The sequence below is a fragment of the Eretmochelys imbricata genome, chromosome 2, assembly GCF_965152235.1.
Source record: "Eretmochelys imbricata isolate rEreImb1 chromosome 2, rEreImb1.hap1, whole genome shotgun sequence".
Classification (NCBI taxonomy): Eukaryota; Metazoa; Chordata; order Testudines; family Cheloniidae; genus Eretmochelys; species Eretmochelys imbricata.
In genome coordinates, this window is record NC_135573.1 from 200,962,762 (window position 1) to 200,986,761 (window position 24,000).

The following is a 24,000-nucleotide window of genomic DNA, read 5'->3' on the forward strand; positions in this document are numbered from 1 at the left end:
ATAATCTTTAAATTATTGCTTGGGGGCTAGGTTTTCTCCTTGCAATCAAAACCCATGCAAGTATCAGGTGAAGTCAATGGGATTCAATTAACCTGACATTTTAAATATAGGCTACTGTATTGGACATTTCAAAGGAAGGATGTAAGTTTATAGAAGATAGTTTTAGTTGTTCACAAGAAATAATTGCTCTTACATTTCTCTGCAATGTACGTACTGTGTGCAACTTATGAGATGCATACACAAAGTCTTACAGAAAAAAAATGCATGATGAGCAAATAATGTATAATATTCTGGTGTTGCTGCTGAGAGCTGCTCATCTGGAACAAATTCTCCTGTGTCAGTTGGGGCTGTAAATAGAAATGTACAAACAATTGAAAGAGTTACAACAAAATATAAGTATCATATAAACATGCATTTAATTCTTTTTGTAAGGTCTTTGTTAGAAGACATATGGTAAAGGCACTATGTGTGCTATGGGAAATTCATGTTATAATTGTGGTTCAAAAATCAAGGTGGGTTTTTTCATACTTGTCATATGCCTGAACTTGGCACAAGGGGCGCCTATAAAGGGCTTCCTGTTGCATCATGAGATTTCTCTAATACTGAATGTAGCCAATTTTTCAGTGACATTAAAAGCATTAATAATTGTGGAACAGTGGGGGGAAGGAAGGGGAGTACTGAAACAGTTACAAAAAATACAAAGCTAAACTAAAACTTAAACATAGTTTTAAATGTTGGGCTTTTCTTACTTGTTAGTGAACTGAATATTCTGTTGGTATATCGAGAGTGCGTTTTGTGCAAAGGACTGACTTATTGCTTTATAAATGATCATGGCAGATTTCTTATAGACAAGGGAGGAAGACAAAAGTGAAATATTTACTTTTAATTGTTAAAAAGTTTTGCCTGCATTGTTTTGTTTTGTTTTATTTGTCTGAGGCAGACATTTGTTTGGAGGATGATCCAAAGCACATCAAAATTAGTGTGAGTCTTACCATTGACTTTATGGGGCTTTCAGTCAGGCCCCTGAAGTGTTTTATGATCTGCTGTATATCTGAACTCAGTATTTTGAGTCTGTGATTATATCAGCATACAAGAAAGAAAACTGCACAGTAATGGTTGCAAGGGGAAGCACTGGCCTGGGGAGACGTTCCTTTCACTTTCAGATCTCATTTATAACTTGCTGGAGACAGTCCATAAATTAGGTATATATCTATGTGAACAATGTGCCTTTGGTGATTGATTGAGCATTCTGTACTATCTTTGCCACTGGGGCCATTCCAGTGATTTAATTTTAATTACGTTACATTGATATGCCAAAGACCCATCCATGACCCCAAACTCACAAACCCCTAAGTATCTGGGTAAGTTTACTCATGTGAGAAGTACCATTGAGTTCATCCATGCTACTCACAGAGCTGAAGTTATGTGTGTATAACTGTTTGCAATAATGAGGACTATGTTGCTATGATAATATCATATTAGTGTGAAAATAGGGATTGGTCATGGAGTCTTGGAAAGGAGAAGGAAGAAGAAGAGAAAATGCTGATTGAAAGATCTGATTGTAAAAGTACCTCTGCTGAGGAAGAACCTGTTTCGAGGGATGCTGGCATGATGCCAACAAACCAAAAGCCAAGGCAGCAGGAAATACATTAAGATCAACTAGAAAAAAAAAATATTATGATAGAATTATTTTCACAAAATATTACAAACCCTAGCCAACTGTTGTCATTTAAAGATACGATGCAAACAAAAACTCACCAGGCTTGCTCTTCTGTCACCCCTAAAATGTATCAGCCAAAAGAAGGATCACCTGTGGACATTTGGAGTCCAATTCCGCATTCTGTATTTCTACTGGCGTAACTGAGAGCAGAAATGAACCTTCTTATTTAAACACAATTTATATAGAAAACATCATCTGCAGTAGCAAAAGAAAAACAGTACAAAGATTTTGGGTAGCCAAGTGGCTGACATTTCCCAGCAAAAGCAGGACTATTTGGACTCATTATCTGCAGGATTATTTGAATTTTCTTTTCAGTTGCCCTCCATTCCATGCGGGTTTCATAGAACTCTTCCGAATACAAATATTTTAGGAAAGGCAAAGAGAGACTTGTGGACCACATATATGTATTCTGAGAATGTTGGCCATAAAAAGCATGTACACTGAGATTCACATCACTGACTTGAGAGAATGTGTTGCTATTCCATATGGTTTCATTAATTATTATACAGTCCATGATTTTGAGTACTAGTCCCTCCTCACATGGTCATTTGGAAATAGTTTTTTTCTACAACTTTATGAAGCGGTACACAGAAGATTAATGCATGATCTCAAGTAAGTCTAGAAGGGGTCATGTTCACAACACCACTAATACATCATGTACAACAGTGGCTAAATGGTGGATTACATGTCAGTCATAGCACATTCCTCAAGATTTCAGTTCACTGGTTCTACTTACCCTGTGCAACACCTACATCAGGAAACCTGCAGTGCCATGCAATAAAGATTATGAAAGAGACCACATCATATATAACCTGATGCAGGAGCTGAAGCAGCAATTTGTTACGTTGCTTCTCCCTAAAGTAATTTGTAAGGCAGTGGTATCAACATGTCTTAGTGCAATAAATAATGAAGACTATGCATCTTACTATACAAAGCACACAGCTTAAAAACTTGGACAAATGATGGCACTGCATAATAAGGGTGGAAAGCAAGATCTGGGGACATTTTGCTCATTCTGTGAAGGTCAGTAATATCTTAACCTATCTGAATAACTTTTAAAATCAATGGGAGGCTTCAACTAGTTAGTCTAAATGAGTGAGATTCTTTTGAGCAGCAAAGTGCTATGCATGGATGTACTGGCAATCACAACAATTTGAAAGGAAGATACCCTGATCTCAACATATTGGAACTTTGTTGGCAGTTTACTTAACATCCATAGAGCAGCTTTACTGTAAAAATAAGAAGTGAATTTGAATCTCAAGGTGATGCTAAATTCACACTGATATGGAAACAGCAATTAATATTCTTTCCCTCTGATGAATCTGTGGAATGTTTGAGAGGTGACAAAAATGCATATTTTCCACACATATAGACATAGATCAGTATAACTATGTTCTTATAAATCAAGTCCTGAAGGCATAGGGTCAGATTCTTTGTTTTACCCATCAGAGAATTTGAATGTTGCTTTGTCTTCCTTTGTCTCCATACGTTGCAGGCCACACATAACTCGTGGTTTTGTCCAGCATCTGATATCAATACAGTGAAATAGGCCATTGAAAAAGTGACAGTCATTAACAGAGCTTCCACCCACAGAGATCGACAATTTCTGTGTTGTTTTTGGATGTTATACAGTTTAGCCCAGATCCTCAGGGGTATTTAAGCACCCATCTCCCATTGATTTCAATTGAATCTCAATGCCTAAATACCTTGGGGACTTAGGCCCAGATCCTCAAAATTCCTATTAAAGTACAATATTCAGAACATTTCTCTAAAAGCAGAACAAAAGTCTATTCAGGAGAGCAGAAAAAGTATCCTATAAACCATGGCATACATGTACGTGTGTGTGTGTGTGTGTATATATATATATAACTTTTTTTTCTAGCACAATAGGTATGATCTGAAGATGCTTTGCTGCTCTCAGAGCTGTGGCATAATACATTATCTTCACACGTAAATAGGGCAACAAGTTGATACACATTCTTTTAAGCTTTAGGGTATTGATGGGAACATATTAGAAAAAATAATATGTGAGAATCTGAAGCAAAAAGCTGACGCTATGGGTGAGAAAGTTTAGGGAAATTGGGATTATACATCATGTGAAGGGTTAAAGGAAGTTACAATTTTTTGCTGAACAAATCTGTCAATTATTAGCAGACTTGTATAAATCTTTTAAAAACGGATTTATTGGAAAACTGAGAAAATCCTCGTATAACAGGACACAGATGATGAACAGATGGCAGTTGGGCATGAAATGGCACCCAATTCCAATCCAGCTTGCAGAGTTCTTAAATGGAATCCAGGTGAGGTAGGTGAGTCAGTTCAGCATCTGGTGCAACAAAGTGCTCATGTATTGGATGGGAGACAAGGAGGTAAGCTGAAAGAGTAAGGGGAATATGAGGAACTTGGAAAGAGGAGGTGATTAGGGGAAAACTTAGAGGAAGAGAGAGTGATAACAGGAAGAGGAGATGTCAGAAAGTAGAGATAAGATGACAGAAATGCCACAACAGTTGTATTCCAGCAACTGTCTGTTTCATTTTTGTATATCGTGCCTAAAATATTTACCCAGCACTCTCCTAGCATATTCCTTTGTGTAAATTCATAGATTCATAGATACTAAGGTCAGAAGGGACCATTATATCATCTAGTCCGACCTCCTGCACAACGCAAGCCACAGAATCTCACCCACCCACTCCTGCGAAAAACCTCTCACCTATGTCTGAGCTATTGAAGTCCTCAAATCGTAGTTTAAAGACTTCAAGGAGCAGAGAATCCTCCAGCAAGTGACCAGTGCCCTACAGAGGAAGGCGAAAAACCTCCAGAGCCTCTTCCAATCTGCCCTGGAGGAAAATTCCTTCCCAACCCCAAATATGGCGATCAGCTAAACCCTGAGCATATGGGCAAGATTCATCAGCCAGATACTACAGAAAATTCTTTCCTGGGTAACTCAGATCCCACCCCATCTAATATCCCATCACAGGCCATTGGGCCTATTTACCATGAATATTTAATTACCAAAGCCATGTTATTCCATCATACCATCTCCTCCATAAATTTATCGAGTTTAATCTTAAATCCAGATAGATCTTTTGCCCCCACTGCTTCCCTTGGAAGGCTATTCCAAAAGTTCACTCCTCTAATGGTTAGAAACCTTCATCTAATTTCAAGTCTAAACTTCCCAATGACCAGTTTATATCCATTTGTTCTTGTGTCCACATTGGTACTGAGCTTAAATAATTCCCCTCCCTCTCCGGTATTTATCCTTCTGATATATTTATAGAGAGCAATCATATCTCCCCTCAACCTTCTTTTAGTTAGGCTAAACAAGCCAAGCTCCTTGAGTCTCCTTTCATAAGACAGGTTTTCCATTCCTCGGATCATCCTAGTAGCCCTTCTCTGTACCTGTTCCAGTTTGAATTCATCCTTCTTAAACATGGGAGACCAGAACTGCATACAGTATTCCACGTGAGGTCTCACCAGTGCCTTGTATAATGGTACTAAAACCTCCTTATCTCTACTGGAAATACCTCTCCTGATGCATCCCAAGACCGCATTAGCTTTTTTCACGGCCACATCACCTTGGTGGCTCATAGTCATCCTATGATCAACCAATACTCCAAGGTCCTTCTCCTCCTCCATTACTTCTAATTGATGCGTCCCCAGCTTACAACTAAAATTCTTGTTATTAATCCCTAAATGCATAACCTTACACTTCTCACTATTAAATTTCATCTTATTACTGTTACTCCAGTTTACAAGGTCATCCAAATCTTCCTCTATGATATCCCAGTCTCTCTCTAAATTGGCAGTACCTCCCGGCTTTGTATCATCCGCAGACTTTATTAACACACTCCCCCTTTTTGTGCCAAGGTCAGTAATAAAAAGATTTAATAAGATTGGTCCCAAAACCGATCCCTGAGGAACTCCACTGGTAACCTCCCTCCAGCCTGACAGTTCACCTTTCAGTAGGACCCGCTGTAGTCTCCCTGTTAACCAATACCTTATCCACCTTTCAATTTTCATATTGATCCCCATCTTTTCCAATTTAACTAATAATTCCCCATGTGGCATGGTATCAAACGCCTTCCTGAAATCTAGGTAAATTAGATCCACTGTGTTTCCTTTGTTTAAAAAAATCTGTTACTTTCTTAAAGAAGGAGATCAGGTTGGTTTGGCACGATCTACCTTTTGTAAAACCATGTTGTATTTTGACCCATTTACCATTAACCTCAATGTCCTTAACTACTTTCTCCTTCAAATTTTTTTTCCAAGACCTTGCATACTATAGATGTCAAACTAACAGGCCTGTAGTTACCCAGATCTCTTTTTTTTCCCTTTCTTAAAAATAGGAACTATGTTAGCAATTCTCCAATCATATGGTACAACCCCTGAGTTTACAGATTCATTAAAAATTCTTGCTAATGGGCTTGCAGTTTCATGGGTTTACTGAGAATCGCGTCTGCACTGGTTTTCAATTATGAAAAGAAGCCTTGGAACATACACTATTGCCATCACACAGACGTGATTCATATTGCATTACAGTAAGAAACATTATTGATGAGACTCTGATTGATCAAACTGCTAAGTGTCTTTTGCCTGCACTTTCAAATTGCTTCTTTGCATCTTTTTTGCTGAAATACAAGGAAAACGTGAAACTATAGATTCTGGCCTTACCTGGTTTTCTCTTTGTGCTGTATTTAGGCTCCATTGTCTTTGAATAGCTTGATGTTTTCTAATAATTTCACTGTGGGTCAGACCTATCCAGGCAATCTGCACACCTAGCTTGAAAGATATTTTACATGCTGAAAGGTCTTAGAAATTAGAATTCAGATCTGATGTAAGCAGGTGCAGCTCCACTGGCTTCATTGTAATTTCATCCACTTACACTAGGACTGAATTTGGTGTAGGGGGTTGAGAAACTGAGTTCTCAACATCCAGTATGTCCAGTGGCGCTGTTGCAATGGATAACCTTGCATCCAGTGCAATAAATCATTTTTCTAGAATTGAAACTAGTTAACTTCTCAAATTACCCAGTTGTCCCTCTCATTTATATATGTGAAGGAGAGAGTGACAATGATTAAGTAACAATTCAAGCTGAACAAACCATTCTTAATTTATTTGCTGAGTTTAGCTACTTTTTCTGCTCACAAAATGTCTGTGACCAAACTGCAGTTTCCTCAGATTTGTTGTTCAAATTTCCTTGACAAATTTGAAGTATTTTTACTCAACCATGGACTGTCTTTCAGTATTTGATGCTGGAATATCAAAATTTGAGCTACGTTGGTTAGCTATGATTGGTCATAAATCTGCTGGTACTGTTTCTTATTGGATAAATATAACTCTTTTAATAAGAATGGATGGCCTACGAATTTCTCAGGGAGAGGAAACAGTTTAGGAGAAGTTGGCAAGAGATGCACAGGATTAAGGAATTGCTGAAAAATTTTAAATCCTTTTCATTTTAAGACATATACACATTGGCCAAAACATCATTCCTAGTAAAATTAGGCTATTAAAGAATGTATTGATTAGTTGCTGACTATAAATTTCAACTGTTTCACATCACATTCACACAAAGTAATTATCGGTGTTGAGTTCTACCTGTAAAGTCTACAGCCAAGTCTCGTCTGTGTGAATTGCAGAATCCTCTTTCTAGTTTGAATTGCAAGCTTGCAAAGTACGCAAGCTTAAAACTACCATCCACAACTATTCGTGTGAGACGAATCAGACGAATGATCATGGACAGCAAATATAATAGGTGTATAACCCTAAGGGCCCCTCAATACCAGCTGGCAAAAGGGTTTATTGACGTGAAACAACTCTGATCAGGCCTGCTGTACTTACTACACTTAACACATTTTGTCATAGTATTCACTGGTGAAGAATGTTGTATAAAGTATCAAATGAGAGCTTGTATTATACTGGTCACCGTAAGCATTGGGAGATGTATGTACAGGTGTTCTTTTCCTAAGGCAGAGGGGTAATTACGTCACCCATAGTTTTGGGAGCCCCGAGAACGCGTCACAAGGTGTGCAACCACTATCACAGTGAGTTCATTCGAAAATTTGAGAAAATGAAAATGTACATTGTGTTATTTGCCCTTGTATGTTTATAATGCTGATTGACTGCTCCTTTCTCCAATTCCCTGAGTGAGCTCTCCTAGCCAGCACATTTCTACTATGGCTGAAAATAGTCAAATCCATGTGTATTTCAGATATATTCAGAGCTGCATTTGTGATTCATCTCCAGGAACAGGCCTGGAAAAGGGCTCCCATTAGGAAAGGAAAGCCAGTTTCTCTTGCTGCTGCTTTCATTTTATCTCCCTCTCATTTTTCTGTGACTTCATTTTTACTACAAGCATCTGTTTCCCACTTGTATCAATAGCGGATAGGGTTGATAGTTTATGAAAGAGTCCTCAAATTTGGAATCACTGGATTATTTCTGTTCTCAGTGACAGTTGATATAATTAACATTGGACTCTTCAGTAACCATTAATTTGTTTACATTAGAGTATATAATCTATTGTTCAAAGATCAACCATACTAAATTTTCCTCTCATAAGAAACACTGAAGAAAGCATGTTAGTTTTTTCATGATGTCTTACAAGTAGTTATAAACAACTCCTCTATTTTTTAGCATTTTTGCAGCATAGTAGCTTTTTAGGTAATCTTTCTTTTACCTAAAGAACATACATTGAATTTATAGCAGTCCTAGTACTTGTAATAATGATACCAATGTTTAATATATCTTAAATTCATAATAATATTTTACACTATCTGAAATCTACTGTTGGATTCAGAGCAGTTTCTTATACAATTCAAATATAAAATTTGCCAAAATATGTGAATACACCTACAAATTGATAAAACTCTTTAATATTCTAATTCCCAAAAGACAGTACAGTTCAGTACATGTTTATATAAATTAGCAATACTTTGTTTCATCATACTTTGTTGTATCATGAGGCATGCTGTGATTTTAACATACAATGTCTAAGTACTATTTCAGTCATTTAAGGCAGATCAGCATTAATGGGCTGCATGCTGTGTCCAGGCTTGCAGAGATCACTGCTACATATTTCTCTTCCTTCACAAGTCCATATGTTGATACAGATCATTATACAACTGATGATTTTGAAGTCTGAATCTTTTAGGCATTTCTGGTTCATACGACCTCATTGGTTCACATATTTTGGAAAGGGGAAACCAGAGGTGTATGCTTGGAATAAGATGTGATTCTTTCTGTATAATTGCTTGGTAATTTATACATTAAGGGTGAGAGATTTAGATCAAGCTAGGGGACCTGGATGTCCAATTCCCATTAATTTTAATGGGATTGGGTATCTCAATCCCCTAGCCAGTTTTGAAAATCCCACATTAGGTGTCTGCCTTTTTAAATGTTATTTTCAAAGTAAAAGCTTTGGATATAGCCTTGTAACGACAGAGCAAATGGCACATTGTTTCATAAATGCTATCATTACTTGCCTGAGAATTACGGATTATGGATGAACAATTATCTAGCTTCTTGATTACATTCTTGGAAAATTCAGTATAATGACCCAAACTAGCCACATTTGATCAAACCCCAACATCCTTGACTTTAAATCACCTATGCTTTGACTTTTCCATACTTTAGACCATCCATAATTAATTGCAGCACAAAATGTTATCAGCATTCTGCAGACGGTAGTACCATTTTTGCATATGAGCTTAATGGTAATTTGAGAAACAATAGATTCTCTTTTGATTTGTGTGTAGAAGTACTTTTCTCTCTTTTTCAGTGTAGTCAAATGGTAACATAAAATTACAATAATTTATATGCACATCAATTGATCATTAATGTGCAATAAAATCCTTTTTTTTTCTTAATTGCATCTATATATGTTGCAACTAAGAGCTTCATCGTATGAACACCAGGTGCTTTCTGGGACCCAGCTGTTTATGATTGGGATTGCGTGGACAACAATTTTATGCTTGAATAGTCCTGCAGATACAAACTTCTGTCAGTTACAAAGTCTGGATCATCCTACCCAGATAGAAAGAAAGAAAAATGCTTTTGTTAGTATTGGACATATGAATGGAAAACCATTTTATTCTAAAACATTTAATAGAGTCTTTCATAGCATTTCAATTGTCAGCTTGTTTGTTGCTAGAACTCTTGGAATAATTTCTAGTTTGTCAGGCAATATCTTTACACTCATCAGCTTTGCTATATAAACTGAATATTGGAGACATGACACAATACACTGTGTCTGCCAGCGGCTCCTTCCAGATTGTGTGTTGCTTTGTTGTTGTTTGAGCAGTCCTGTAGCTAGTTACGGAGGCAGGGGTCAAAGGTGCTGTAGCCATTGGGCTCTTACAAAAGATTGTAGCATTGCAATACTTCCCCCATACTCTGACACCTTTTTATTATAAACTCTTAGGATTAAAGATTTATTATATTAATCTGCTTGTCTATTTTCTCAGTTTATGGACTAATTTGCTATGAATTTGGAACCAATCCCATCACCCTATACTTGTAAATAGTTATTTTTTTGAGTATCTGGAAAACTATATCTGTGCTCTCCATACAAGTACAACTGAGGAAACAGATCTTCCTTGAAGAACTCCAATATCTTCAAGCTTGCAAGTGAGACAGTTGGTAATGCAGGAAAATAACAGTGATTATTTGTTTGTGCTTCTTGGGAGTGTTTTATGTTTTTTACTTTGTATCACATGTGGTGGGGGGGAGGGTACCCCTAGTAATGCAAAGAGTCCATATCTCCACAGCAGGTTTAGAACTGGTATAGATGACAACTATGCCACACTCCTGTAGCCCCTAGTTTAGAGAGTGAAGAGGCGTGTGTTGGGAGGCATGCTATCCTCAACTGGCAAACAAACCAGTGGAAGTCAATAGTAAGTGATGGACTCTATAGCAGCCTCCAAACAAACAGACTCCTCCTTCCCCACATCCCTCCAGCCATTGTCGGGGTATACCACAAGAAGGACAGGAGATTTTAATGGATTTTAAGCAGGCCACAACTTTATTATATAGATGTCTGGGGCTACCCAGCAGATAAAGTGTACAGTGCAGGCAAATCCATGTTTATTCAAATCAATTCTCCAGGGCTTCCACCAGCCCCCCTTTGTTTCCATCCTGGTCCCCCATCCAACCCATGGCTTGGACCTTAACTCTCTTACAAGAGTGGTGGATGCTAAGGTGGGTTACGAGAACAGGGTGAGCAGGGGGTTGGCTCCCTGCCGTACCAATCAGAGGAGTCCCAAACCCCCTTCCCCTTTCTGTTCCTTTATCCAGTACCTCCTTTTAAGTCTTTTACCAGGCCATTTATCTGGTCACTGGCTGCCTTCCCTATGGAGTACCTGCACTGGACATCTGCCATAAGGAGGCGCCAGCAATTTGCTTGGCTGCCTTCCCCACAACCCAGCTGGGTTCCCAGATATCTCCAAATGGCCTCTTGCCTAGCAGCCCTACGGGGGAGAAAGAACCCATTGTCCCATGTGTGGTCGTCAAGGGGCACCAGCATCTGCATTGTCCTTGACCCAGTACTGCAACAACCGCCCTCCACGGAGGGGGTATAGGCCACCCATTCTCTGGATCCTTGAATTGACAAGACTCCTTAAGAGAAAACAAAATAAGCAACTTGTAAGTCTGGAGCCAAAAATCTCAATTCTGCCGACCACATCATATTCTGAGGTTCCAGAGAGGCAGTGGCATCTACTCGGGTTCACTGCTAGCCCCTGGTGCAAGCTCACAAAATCTATCAAACTGGAAACAAGACAAGGTGTCTGCTATGCCATTATCCATGCCCGTCACATGCTTGGAAGAAAAACAGATGTTGAAGGTTAAACGTTGTAGAACAAACGCCATTACCAATTTCATAACCCTGTGCGATCTGGAAGTTTGGCAATTGATAACCTGTACCACTGCCATGTTGTCGCACCGGAATCACACCCTTTTATTAGCCAGCTCTGATCCCCAAATCACCACCACAACTAAAACAGGGAAACGTTCCAAGTAGGTCATGTCACACACAACCCTGTGTCCAGGTGGTGGGCCAAAACTGACAAAAAACCCCAATGGAAGTCAATAGTAGGTGATGAACTCTATAGCAGCCTCCAAACAAACAGCCTCCTTCACCCCCCACATCTCTCCAGCCATTCTGCTGCACCCAATAGAAACTGGAACAGCAGAAGCTCTGTCCTACATGTGTCCAGTATCCTGCGGGTGACATTTTCAAAAGAACTTCGCATTAGCCTAACTCTGCTCCCATTGAAGTCAATGGGAGCAGAGTTAGGCCAATGCTGAGTGCTTTTCAAAATCACACCACCCTCAAAGCAGATTATTTCCATGATATAATATCTACTATAGCATTATTTCACTGAATACCTTACTAAATATTAGCAGATCGTTTCTCTATCTGATGTACTACCAGATGTAACTCTGGTATCTGTCATCACCAAAAAAATGAAAAAGCTCTTAGTTATGTTCTAAATATTTGATACATAGTCCACTGGAAAATAAATCTTCAGCTAAATGTTTTAGTTTCCTCTCCCTCTGAAATAAAATTATACTCAAGCATTGTATGAGACTTTAACTTTGTATCTCTCATTGTCATGTCTCCTTCCATGCTTCCCCTGTCTAACCCCTTGCTATCCTGGTGCATCAAATGACCACTCTCTCATAATTAAAAACCCTCTTCTAAAAACACTTATTAGGTAAAACATATTAGTACTACAGGAAGTTGATAGCAATTAAAGTGAACTAATGGCTAGAAACTGTAGAAAATTGATAAAGGAAGCAAGAGTTCAGAAGAAGAAATGTGTGGGTGGCAGAGTTAAGGATCATAAGAAGGAGTTTTTAAGACTTATAATGGTGTTCCACTACTATCTGGAAAAGGCAGAATTGTCAATAATAATTCAGAAAAGACAAGTGTTCAATAAAGGAGGATGTATTCATATCATATGATGATGATGAAATATTTCCAGTCCAGCAGTAACTAAGGAGGATGCTAATCAGCAGCTATAGTGGCTACAAAAGTCAGATATTTTTCAATCAGCGGGTCTGGATAAGTAGAATCTAAGAGTTTTAAAAGAGCTGTACAAGGAGCTCTCTTAGCTGTTAATGTTGCTTTTTAATAAATGTTAGGATACTGGAGAAGTTCCAGAGGATTGGAAAAAAGTTAATATAGTGTCAGTATTTAAAAAGATAAACAAAAGTAATTACAGGACTGTCAGCATGACAATTGATCCCAAGCAAAATTGTGGAATAGCTGATAAGAGGTTTGATTAGTAAAGAATAAAAGGAGGGTAGTATAATTAATGCCAATCAACATGTGTTTGCAGGAAATAGATCTTGTCAAACTAATTTTATATTTTCTGAGATTGGTTTATAAAGATAACAGTGTTGATATATTATACTTAGACTTCCGTAAGACATTTGAGTTGGTACTACATGGCATTTTGATTAAAAAACTAGAATGATATAAATCATCATAGGGTGCATTTCTAGCAGGAACTGGTTCTTGGTCCTATGCTATTTAACATTTTATTCAATATGACATGGAGGAAAACAAAAAATCATTACTGCAATGTTTGCCGCTGATACAAGAATTGGGGCAGTGGTAAACAATGAAAATAACAGGTCACTGATATAGAGTAACATGGGTCACTTCGTAAGCTGGGCACAAGCAAACAATACATATATCAGGCATGGCCAAAAGTAAAGTCACATTTAGGAACAAAGAATACAGGATGTCAGGAATCTGTCCTGAGAAGTGCTGACTCTGACTTGGGCATTGTGGTGAATAATCAGCTGAATGTGAGTTCCCAGTACGGCACTGCAGCCAAAAGGGCTAAGTGATCCTTGGATATAAAAACGGGAATATTGAGTAGGAGTAGAGAACTTATATTACCTCTAGAGGATGTTGATCAGGTGGTTCCGCAGTTTCTTTGAGAGTGTGTGGCACAAGCTGTCAGCATAGTCTGTATGGTATGTAGATTGTAATGGATTTTTTACCTTCAGTCCTTTTGGTATGATGTCCACCTGTTTGCATTTGGAAAGGAAGATGAGTCTGTCTGTATCTGTACTAGTTTTTTTCATGAAGTTGATAGATTTCCACTCCATACGGCTAAATTCAGTGCCTTGCATAATGACAGGTTTCAGAGTAGCAGCCATGTTAGTCTGTATCCGCAAAAAGAAAAGGAGGACTTGTGGCACCTTAGAGACTAACAAATTTATTAGAGCATAAGCTTTCGTGAGCTACAGCTGTATTTGACACTGTCCAGTTCTGGTTCCCACATTTCAAGGAGAATGTTGATAAATTGGAGAGGGTTCAGAGAAGAGCCAGAGGAATGATTAAAGAATTGGAAAACCTGCTTTATAGTGAATAGACTTAAGAGCTCAATCTATTTAGTTTATTAAAGAGAAGGTTAAGGGGTGACTTGATGACAGACTATAAGAACCTACCTGAGAAACTGAAATTGATAATAGAGGTCCCTTCAATCTAGCAGACAAAGGTATAACAAGATCCAGTGGCTGGAAGATGGCGATAGACAAATTCAGATTGAAAATAAGGTGCAAATGTTTAAGTGAGGGTAATTAACCATTAGAACAATTTACCCAGGCAAGAACTAATTCAAGGTAGTCCTATGGACTATGTTATACAGGTGGTCAGACTAGATAATCAGAATGATGCCTTTTGGCTTCAAAAATCTATGAATCCATGAATCTATAATCCACTGAATAAATATATGCTCATGGCTCCCCTCTTACCCTTCATTCCCCGCCCGCCAAAAAAAAAGCAAACAAAAAAAACCCCCAAAACATAAAAGGCATCTACCATGCTTGAAGACTTCACCTTTTCATCTGCTGTATTGTGCATTTGAACTGTGCTGTAATTTAGGTCCCATTGTGGTAAAAACTTATGCTTATGCTTAACTTTAAGCAAATAACTAGTCCCATTGACTTCTGTGAAACTACTCAAATGCTCAAAGCTAAAGATCGGGCCCTCGGATTGTATCCTGCTTGGTCAATAACTATTTATACCTCTGTGTTTTATATGGCACTGGACATGTGATGAATGTTCAATAAATAACAAACAAATCAAACACCAACAAGTTTAATTGCTGGTATAGATTTTTTTCTTGGTAATGTAAGGACTTCAAGCCACAGAGCTGTCTGCATCTTGTATTGTACAGATATATAATCTCTGTATTCTTAACCGTGTCATAAAATCAAGATTGGAGAATTAAAAAAAAAATGACTGGAAGATTAATTTCTTTCTATTCTTATACAATTTTAATATTTTCTTTCTGTCTTGGGCAGACTTAGACATAATAAGACAATTAAAATGTATGTTCTTATTCCCCAAGGTCTACAGTTACAAGCATTCTTATCCACTCACATCTTTCTATCAGAATTTACTTTATTTTGTTTCTTCCCTATCCCTTACTTGAACAACTGGAAAATAAGTATTTGAAGGGATTCAGAAGTATCTCCTAATCTGATCCACTGGATCTATGTTAATAGAAGTGTAGATAATAACATCATTTTTAGCTCCCCTCTACCTGTTTCCTCTCAATACCAAAGGGAGAGCAACATTCCTATCAGTTGTACTTTTTGACCACATTTTCCAAGTTTCTATTTCTGCATGCAAAAAGATTTTCTCGTACATGAGAGCCCCTGAAAGAGCTGTTTTAGTTCATCTGCCTTATCATGGGAGTCCCGAGACATCTGCTATACAGTTTTAATCCATTTCTTTGCTACATCCAACTTTTTACTATTTCTGGTCCAAATGTGTCTATTTTCTGCTCCACTGGTTTAATGGCTGGAAGTGAAGTTTCTAGCATAGCCTAAGCAGATCCATTTGAAAGGTCCATAAATAGATTACTCACTTCATCCACCGTATCCAGTTCACTAGCAGTGGTTGCCATTAATAAATCAACATTCACCAGCGGTTATTTCCTGATTTTAAACACAGGGAAATAACAAATATCTCAGACAGTCACTGAATGCTAATCAGAGCATCCCTCAACAATTTTATGGCTGATCTTGCAAATTAATTTTTTGTCACACATTTCACTCCATCCCACTCATTATAACCCATTACTTATCATACCAACATACACGAGACTGACCTAAGTATTTGGAAGAAATTTGGCAAGATGATCCTTTGGGAATCGACCAAAACTTACTTAACTGTCTTATTTTACTTAAATAGAGTGTATAGAGAAATGTTAAAATAACAGCACTCCAGCTTCTTCCTGCAGAAGTCGTGTCAAGTTCAACTCTAGCCATTGGTTTACAAAGGAAAAGGTTCTAAACCAACTTTATTCTTAAAATTAAAACTGAGATTCTCCATTATGTTCCTGGTTTCCCCAGTTTAAAGGAGGCCAAAATTGCAGGCTGTATGGCTCCTAAAGGCCGATTGTGGTGGCAACTGTTATCAAATATTAAATTTTTAATGGCAAGCACTTTAGGTTACCAAAGGGTCTGCCTAATTCCAAACCAGGGAAAGTTAAAGGTTTCCATCTGCTCCTTCCTCATCTCTCCTAGTTGTGAAACCTATCCATCCTAATACCCCATGGCTTTATCCCTGTGTCCTTGTCTTTTCCCCAGTTTTCCCTCATCTTATTTTGTGACATTTTATCCTATCTTAGTTAATTTTAAATGATGGAAGGAAATTGGTGGAGTTTCTCAGCTTTTAACTGATCTTCTCCCACCATCTTATTAAACGTAAATACTCATGTTTTACACCAGTATCTTAGTCTGGCACTAACAACAATAGTGTCCTCTGGGGCTGGAAATCCAATTTTATGTCTGTGCTTCAGGTAATAGTTGTTCTAGTTCTTTAAAGAGACTTAAAATTAAAAAAAAAGTCCAAACTTCACTTCCCTGAGAGCTTGCAGAGGCTTACGCCAAACTGAGATATGCATGCTCTGAAAATCCCACAAACAGTACCAAAAAAAACCCAGGAGTTGTAGGTACTAATTTAATCCATCCTGCACAAGTCACAACATTTGCTGTCATCTGGCATGGATCTGTGCTAGTCTAAAATTAGTCTTTTTCACTTCCTCATACACCCAGAATGTATATCTATTCAAGATGTCTGTCATTATAGAACCAGGGATATATATTGCTGACATTTCCAGCCCTACATATCTGGGAGTGTATTTTTCTTCTTTTGGCAGAATGTCATGATCTGAGCAATGGACACTATGTACCTGCATACTTTGGAATTGACAGAGAATGCTTCCCAATGGCTGAGCTAGCCCTTTTTTGCTGTTTCCTTTTAATACAAGTCTCAAGAACATGTATTTATCTTTGAAGTCATTATCTATACTTTTGGCGAGTCACTCAGGGCAGATATAAAAGTGGATATTTTATCAAAGTAAAGAGGCTATATGATACAAATAGAGTACTTTTGGAATTAGTTTCTGTTTCCCTTAATATCAACTGCACAAAGAAAAGGATATAGACTTATTGTCTATTGTCCTCATCTGTGGTTAACTTAGTATACTGCTATTAGTTCAAGCTCTGCTTTATTTCTATTTTATAACACTAAACATCTGTCTTATCATCTCACTTCTATATATGTAGTGCTATGGTAGGATTCTGGTCAGACAGGTGGACTTGTAAACTTTTATTTAAATGAGAAAAACCCGAGGGTGACTAAAATGTATACTTTTTGCCTGAAAAAAGAGGTGGCACAAGTTAATTTAATTTCACTATACGTTTAATGTTTACCTCTGAGGGCCATGATTTAGAACGTCATAATAAGTTGAAAGATTTCAGTGAGGGGGAGTGGGTAACACAGTAAGCTATGTCACCAGTGTACTACAAGAAAAAAATGGAGGATGAGAGGTATTGGAAGAGATAAATTGATTGCCCATAATACACTTTCACATACATAGATACACGTACAAGTTCTGTATTTTTGCAGTGTACACTCTTCCTTGATGTTTGGTCCCATTTGGAATGTGTTTTACTCTCTTATTAAATGTAACTGCTACTACTGGGTTATGGACCATGGCAAGAGAGCTACAGTGGAATGTGTAGATTCCTCAAATGGGACACCATGAAAATGGTTCTGATAGAGATACCCAGCATTGTATCATCTCTGCAGTTGTGATTTCTTTTCTTGTTTTTTTCATTCTCATGTCTTCAGGTAATTTATTTGTCCCATCAACCATGCTGACTGATGCCAGATGCACTTTTTAGCTTCAAAAGAAATGCCAATGCTCTTCACTTCATAATGACTTTAAATATTGACAGTTTTTCAGTTTTATAAATATAGACTGTATGTAGGGAGTTCTTTAAAGACTTATTGGTGTGGGCCACAGTAATGTACCTCATTCACATTTAGAGCCATTGAATGGTTAGTACATATTTAAGTACTTCTAACGATTTGGATTATTATTAACATGATTATGTAAATGAGTGTTTGGGGAGAACTTTAAGAAGGGGATTTTTGTCCAGAACTGTTAGCCCATTGTACAAATCCTTATTTAAGTGTCCCTATACCGTGGTTTCCCATGGTATCATGAGTTGGATACATATATAGCCTGGTGAGCATTTGCACTAATCATTTGTTTAAAGCGTATTGCAAAACATTTACTTCATGTAAGAACATTGGCCTTGTATGAACTGGAATTTAAATGCCCGTTTTCCCAGACACATCAAGCTACCATTTAATAAGATAGAGTTAGGTGCAGATTGTCAAACACTTACTAAAACACTATGATCCTAGATTATTTATCAATAAGGAACAATTCCAAATAGTTGTCTTCTCAAGGACAAAAATCTGCTTGTTAGTAACATAAAATATGGTTTAAGAAATCCAAATTAAAGAAAATGTTAGAAATGTTTTAATTCCAGTTATGATCTCTATACTAGAATTGAAATGAATATGTTAACAACAATCAACAACAGTTATATTTTTAGAATAACCAGAAAGGGTTCATGTCTCTCTCTCTTATTCTTTAATAACATTTTTTATTTTTAATGAGGTTTGTACAAACTGATTTTAGAGATGCTTTTGAGCAGTGTCCACTTTTTCAAAAGTTTTTATTTTTGGAGGTGAAATCAAGTAAAAAAAAAGTAGGGCTGTCAAGCAATTAAAAAAATTAATTGTGATTAATCGTGTGATTAAAAAATTAATCGTATTTAATTGCACAATTAAACAATAATAGAATACCATTTATTAAAACATTTTTGGATGTTTTCTACATTTTCAAATATATTGATTTCAATTACAACACAGAATACAAAGTGCACAGTGCTCATTTTATATTTATTTTTTATTACAAATATTTTCATAGTAAAAAACAAAAGAAATAGGATTTTTCAATTCATCTAATACAAGTACTCTAGTGCAATCTCTTTATCTTGAAAGTTGAACTTACAAATGTAGAATTATGTACAGAAAAAAACTGCATTCAAAAATAAAACCATGTAAAAATTTAGAGCCTATAAGTCCACTCAGTCCTATTGCAGGCAATTGCTCAGACAAACAGGTTTGGTTACAATTTGAGGGAGATAACGCTGTCCACTTCTTGTTTACAATGTCACCTGAAAGTGAGAACAGGTATTTGCATGGAACTGTTTTAGCTGGCGTCACAATATATTTACGTGCCAGATGCACTAAAGATTCATATGTCCTTTCATGCTTCAACCACCATTCCAGAGGACATGTATCCATGCTGATGACATGTTTTGCTTGATGATAATCCAAAGCAGAGTGGACCAATATATGTTCATTTTCATCATCTGAGTCAGATGTCACCGGCAGAAGGGTGATTTTCTTTTTTTCTTTTTTTTTTGGGTGGTTCAGGTTCTGTAGTTTCTGCATTGAAGCATTGCTCTTTTAAGACTTCTGAGAGCATGCTCCTCACCCCGTCCTGATGAGATTTTGAAAGGCACTTCAGATTCTTAAACCTTGGGTCGTATGCTGTAGCTATTTCCAGAAATCTCACATTGGTACCTTCTTTGCGTTTTGTCAAATTTGCTGTGAAAGTGTCCTTAAAATGAACATATGTTGGGTCATCATCCGAGACTGCAATAACATGGAATAAATGGCAGAATGTGGGTAAAACAGAACTGGAGACATAGAATTCTGCTCCAAGGAGTTTAGTCACAAATTTAATTAACACACTATTTTTTTAATAAGCATTATCAGCTTGGAAGCATGTTCTCTGGAACGGTGGCCGAACCATGAAGGGGCATACAAATGTTTAGTATATCTGGCACGTAAATACTTTGCAATGCCGGCTACAAAAGTGCCATGTGAATGCCTGTTCTCACTTTCAGGTGACATTGTAAATAAGAAGCGGGCAACAGTATCTCCCATCACTGTAAACAAACTTGTTTGTTTTAGCGATTGACAGAATAAGAAGTAGGACTGTGTGGACATGTAGGCTTTAAAGTTTTATATTGTTTTGCTTTTGAGTGCAGTTATGTAACACAAAAAAACCTACATTTGTAAGTTATACTTTCACAATAAAGAGATTGCACTACAGTACTTGTATGAGGTGAATTGAAAAATACTCTTTCTTTTATCATTTTTACAGTGCAAATATTTGTAATAATAATAATATAAAGTGAGCACTGTGCACTTTTTATTCTGTGTTGTAATAAAAATCAATATATTTGAAAATGTAGACAAACATCCAAAATATTTAATAAATTTCCATTGGTATTCTATTGTTTAACAGTGCGATTAATTGTGATTAATTTTTTTGGGTTAATCTCATAGTTAAGTGCGACTAGTTGATAGCCCTAAAAAAAGAGAATCTTGGTGTTTAATTAATAGCAGTTACCATAGGTTCTGCTTATATTAATATTGTCTGAGTACGTTATAAAGCATTTGTCATAGCTAATGCATTCCTGTAAAATCAAGCAATATTAGAACAGGACTTTTATAATGAATATTATTATGAGACAGCAGTAAGTGAAGTAAATTATAGAGGCATGTAAATGTAGTATTAGCTGCTACAGCAATGTAGTCTTTCACTGTAAATTAATTTCTTACTAGGATAGTAAAAAAATTAGGCCACTTGGAAGTCATCTGGGCGCTGCTAAACACTGATATGAGTTTTAAAGTACTTTGCTCATATATCTGGCTCTAAATTAAAAGCCTTATTCACAAAAAAATAGTTTACAGTAGGTGCACTCAGGTCATCAACCCTGCAATTTTTTCTGCATAGATCTTAAATTCTTGTTCACACATCAAAACACTTATCTGCTATTCAGCTATGCACAGGGATATAGACAAGTTAAGGAATACATACAATAATTATCTGATGTATTAAAAATAAATGGTGTGAGTTTTAAATGCATAATCTGTTTATTTGATCCAGATTTCAAAAATCCTAAAATTTGGGTGGGGAGCTCAATCCCTTGTTTTTTTAATTGGCCTGTTAAGAGGGTAGGAACTATTTGGAAATATGGATCTGGATATGTGTTCAGAATTTTAATGTGCCCCCAAGCTTGGCTCTCTGGTTTTGGGTTGGGCCAATCTCTGATTTAGTCTATAAAATAAATTAGGAGAAAATCAAGGCAGGACTACAATATGCATGGAATTTTACTCATAAAATTAGGCCATGTAGCCTTGTCAATATTTGTAATGGTCTACATGAGACTTTACAGATATCAATATAAATACGAATGAATAAGCATTTAAATGAATGCAGTACTATACTAAGATAATTCTGCTGCAATAAGGTTGTGATTATTGAATATGACTTGAATATGTGATGTGAATATGATTTGAACCCTCTTTGTTCCCCCATGCCATATGCTTCAGTTTAAGATATTAAACAAAGTATGAGTTGATTCAGTATAAAGATGGTTTCAAAACAGAGAGGAAGGATGGTCCCGTGGATAGTGCCCTAACTTAGGACTGGGATTCAATTCCCTGCTCCTCCACAAGCTTTGTCTCTCACCTTGGGCAAGTCACTTAGTTTCTGTTCTCCAATTCTCCATCTGTACAATGGGAAAAAAGCAGTTTCCTATTTCTGAGGATAAATACAATACATATAAACAGGGACTCCAAAATTGTGATGATGGGGGCCGTATAAGTACATTAGATAGAATACTAAATAACTAGGCTGAAATGTTATTGCTTATCTGCTGTGATTTGTATTGAAAAATTAAGGTATCTCTTTTCTCATTGTATGTGGTGCAGATTATTAACAGATCAATTTCATTTTGTTGTATTTTATGAAAGAGCATTGCATGATACAGTTTTGACCAATGTCCAGTTTGTATTTAGGCCTGAGAACTCCTGATGCATCTACCTTAGTAAACACAGTAGAAAAGGGGGAGAAGGGAAGTAGGTCAAATATTCATTTAAAGTATATTTTATTATTTGGATTTTGATAGTTCCTAGGGCCCCGAACCAGAGATCAGGACCCCAGTGTGCTAGGCACTATACACATTCATATACTGTTTTCCAAATAAACAAAGATGATTTGACATTATTATACTCTATGGTGGTGCAAAGGGGTCAGTGATCTAGACTTTAATCTAAAAAATCTGAGTTCAGAAATGTGTAGATCACCATTGAAATGAATTTGGTAGTTTCAGTTTATCACCATTGAAATGAATTTGGTAGTTTCAGTTTAGCTCCCAGTGGATATTTGTTCATATAATAAAGCCACCACTCAGTGTGACACAGTTGGCAAGAGATGCCCAGTACTATAATATCAAGAATCAGATGAGGATTTAAGTGCATTTTTAACTATGATGCACATCCGATGCAGTGGCATTGATAGAAGGCATTGTGATATATCCTGTTGGGTTACAAGCTACCAGCTACTATAATTACTGTTTCAGTTTATCTCTGTTTAATTCCTACAAAATCTTCTGTCTCCTTTCAGGATTAAACTTTTCCATGCTTTATCCCTGAATGTTTTTAGGTGAATATTTGTAGACAGTTGAGCAAAATTTGTTGAGCCATTTGTTTGTATATGTAAAATAGAAAAAAAAATCCTATTGGATGGCTGAATCTTGTAATACTTTTATTAACAGCTTCACAGCAGGAATAGCTAGGGATGTAAAGATGAGAAAATATGGAGAAGAAATAGTTTTTTCAATGAAGAAAAGTGGCTTTGAAAATCATACATTGGGCGCGCTGTAAATTTTACACAATATCTATCTAAAGAAGACTTTGATGCACATGTAAACAACTACAGATCATGAGGGTTATTTCCAGGAAGAATATATTTCATTTTCTCTGTATTATCTCTGCGGTGAAATCTGGGCCCCATTGAAGTCAATGGCAAAACTCCCACTGACTTAAATTGAGCCAGGATTTTACCCTTTAACTTCAATTCCCAAACAAATTAAGATTTAAGAAATGTGAAGCACACTTGATGGTAAGGTGAAGCTTTGACTTTTCAGGTGCATGGTTCTGAAGCACATTACTTTATTGGCAGTGGTTTTTTAAAGAGTTTTCTAGATCTTTGGAAGAGTCACAGGCAGAAAGGGCTAGGGCTATGGAGAGGTTTTAAGATTCAGATATGTGTGTACTGTCTTTCTACTCTGTAAACATCAGATAAACCTTTTAAATCAAAAAAGTAATTCCAAGCTCCTTGCATTTTGATCTCTCACCAATTTTACCTCTGGGTAATTCCACTGATGTCAGTGGAGTTGCTCTTGATTTACACTTGTGGAGGGGGAATAGCCTTTTTTTGGAATATGAAGTGCTGCCCATGGGTCATGTTTCTTCTTTCCATCAAGTCATTCTAATTAAATTGTTCTCCCCGGACATGTCAACAAATACCGAGTTAATCCTCAGTCAAAGCAAGTGACACTGGTAGGCCTGGAAATAAATAAATATATAACAAGATAGCAATGTTGTTAATGTGTGATCATCATTTAGAAGCTGATAAAAATGATTCACTTGATGTACTTAGTAGTTATTGAGAAGCCTCAAGATGATATCGCTGAAAATTGTGTGCAATGGACAGTGTTCAAAAAGACAAAGAATTTTGAATAACAAAAGTAAGAGACAAATGAAGGAAAAGCTAATAACAGATAGGCAAACAAAACAAGGTGGCGTACATAAAACTACATTCTTGTAGTTCTGAAATATGTATCATCCTCAGCCCTTTTCTTTAAAAAAATCATTAACATGACTAGAAAGCCCTTTGTTAAACCGGTGTAAATCAAGTGTAACAGCATCATTGTGCCTTCAGTGGTGTGACTCTAGATTTAGAACACTGAGGAGTGAATCTGGCCCCATGTCTTTGTGATCCTTTCTATCCTATTATTTTTGAGGCATATAA

At 36.9% G+C, this 24,000-nt stretch overlaps 1 protein-coding gene across 1 annotated transcript in view; it reads left to right on the forward strand.

Moving 5' to 3' along the window:
* The window catches only part of ZNF385D (zinc finger protein 385D), a 609,506-nt gene that overhangs the window by 523,253 nt on the left and 62,253 nt on the right, over positions 1–24,000 (forward strand). The gene's annotated exons all lie outside the window — the stretch shown is intronic.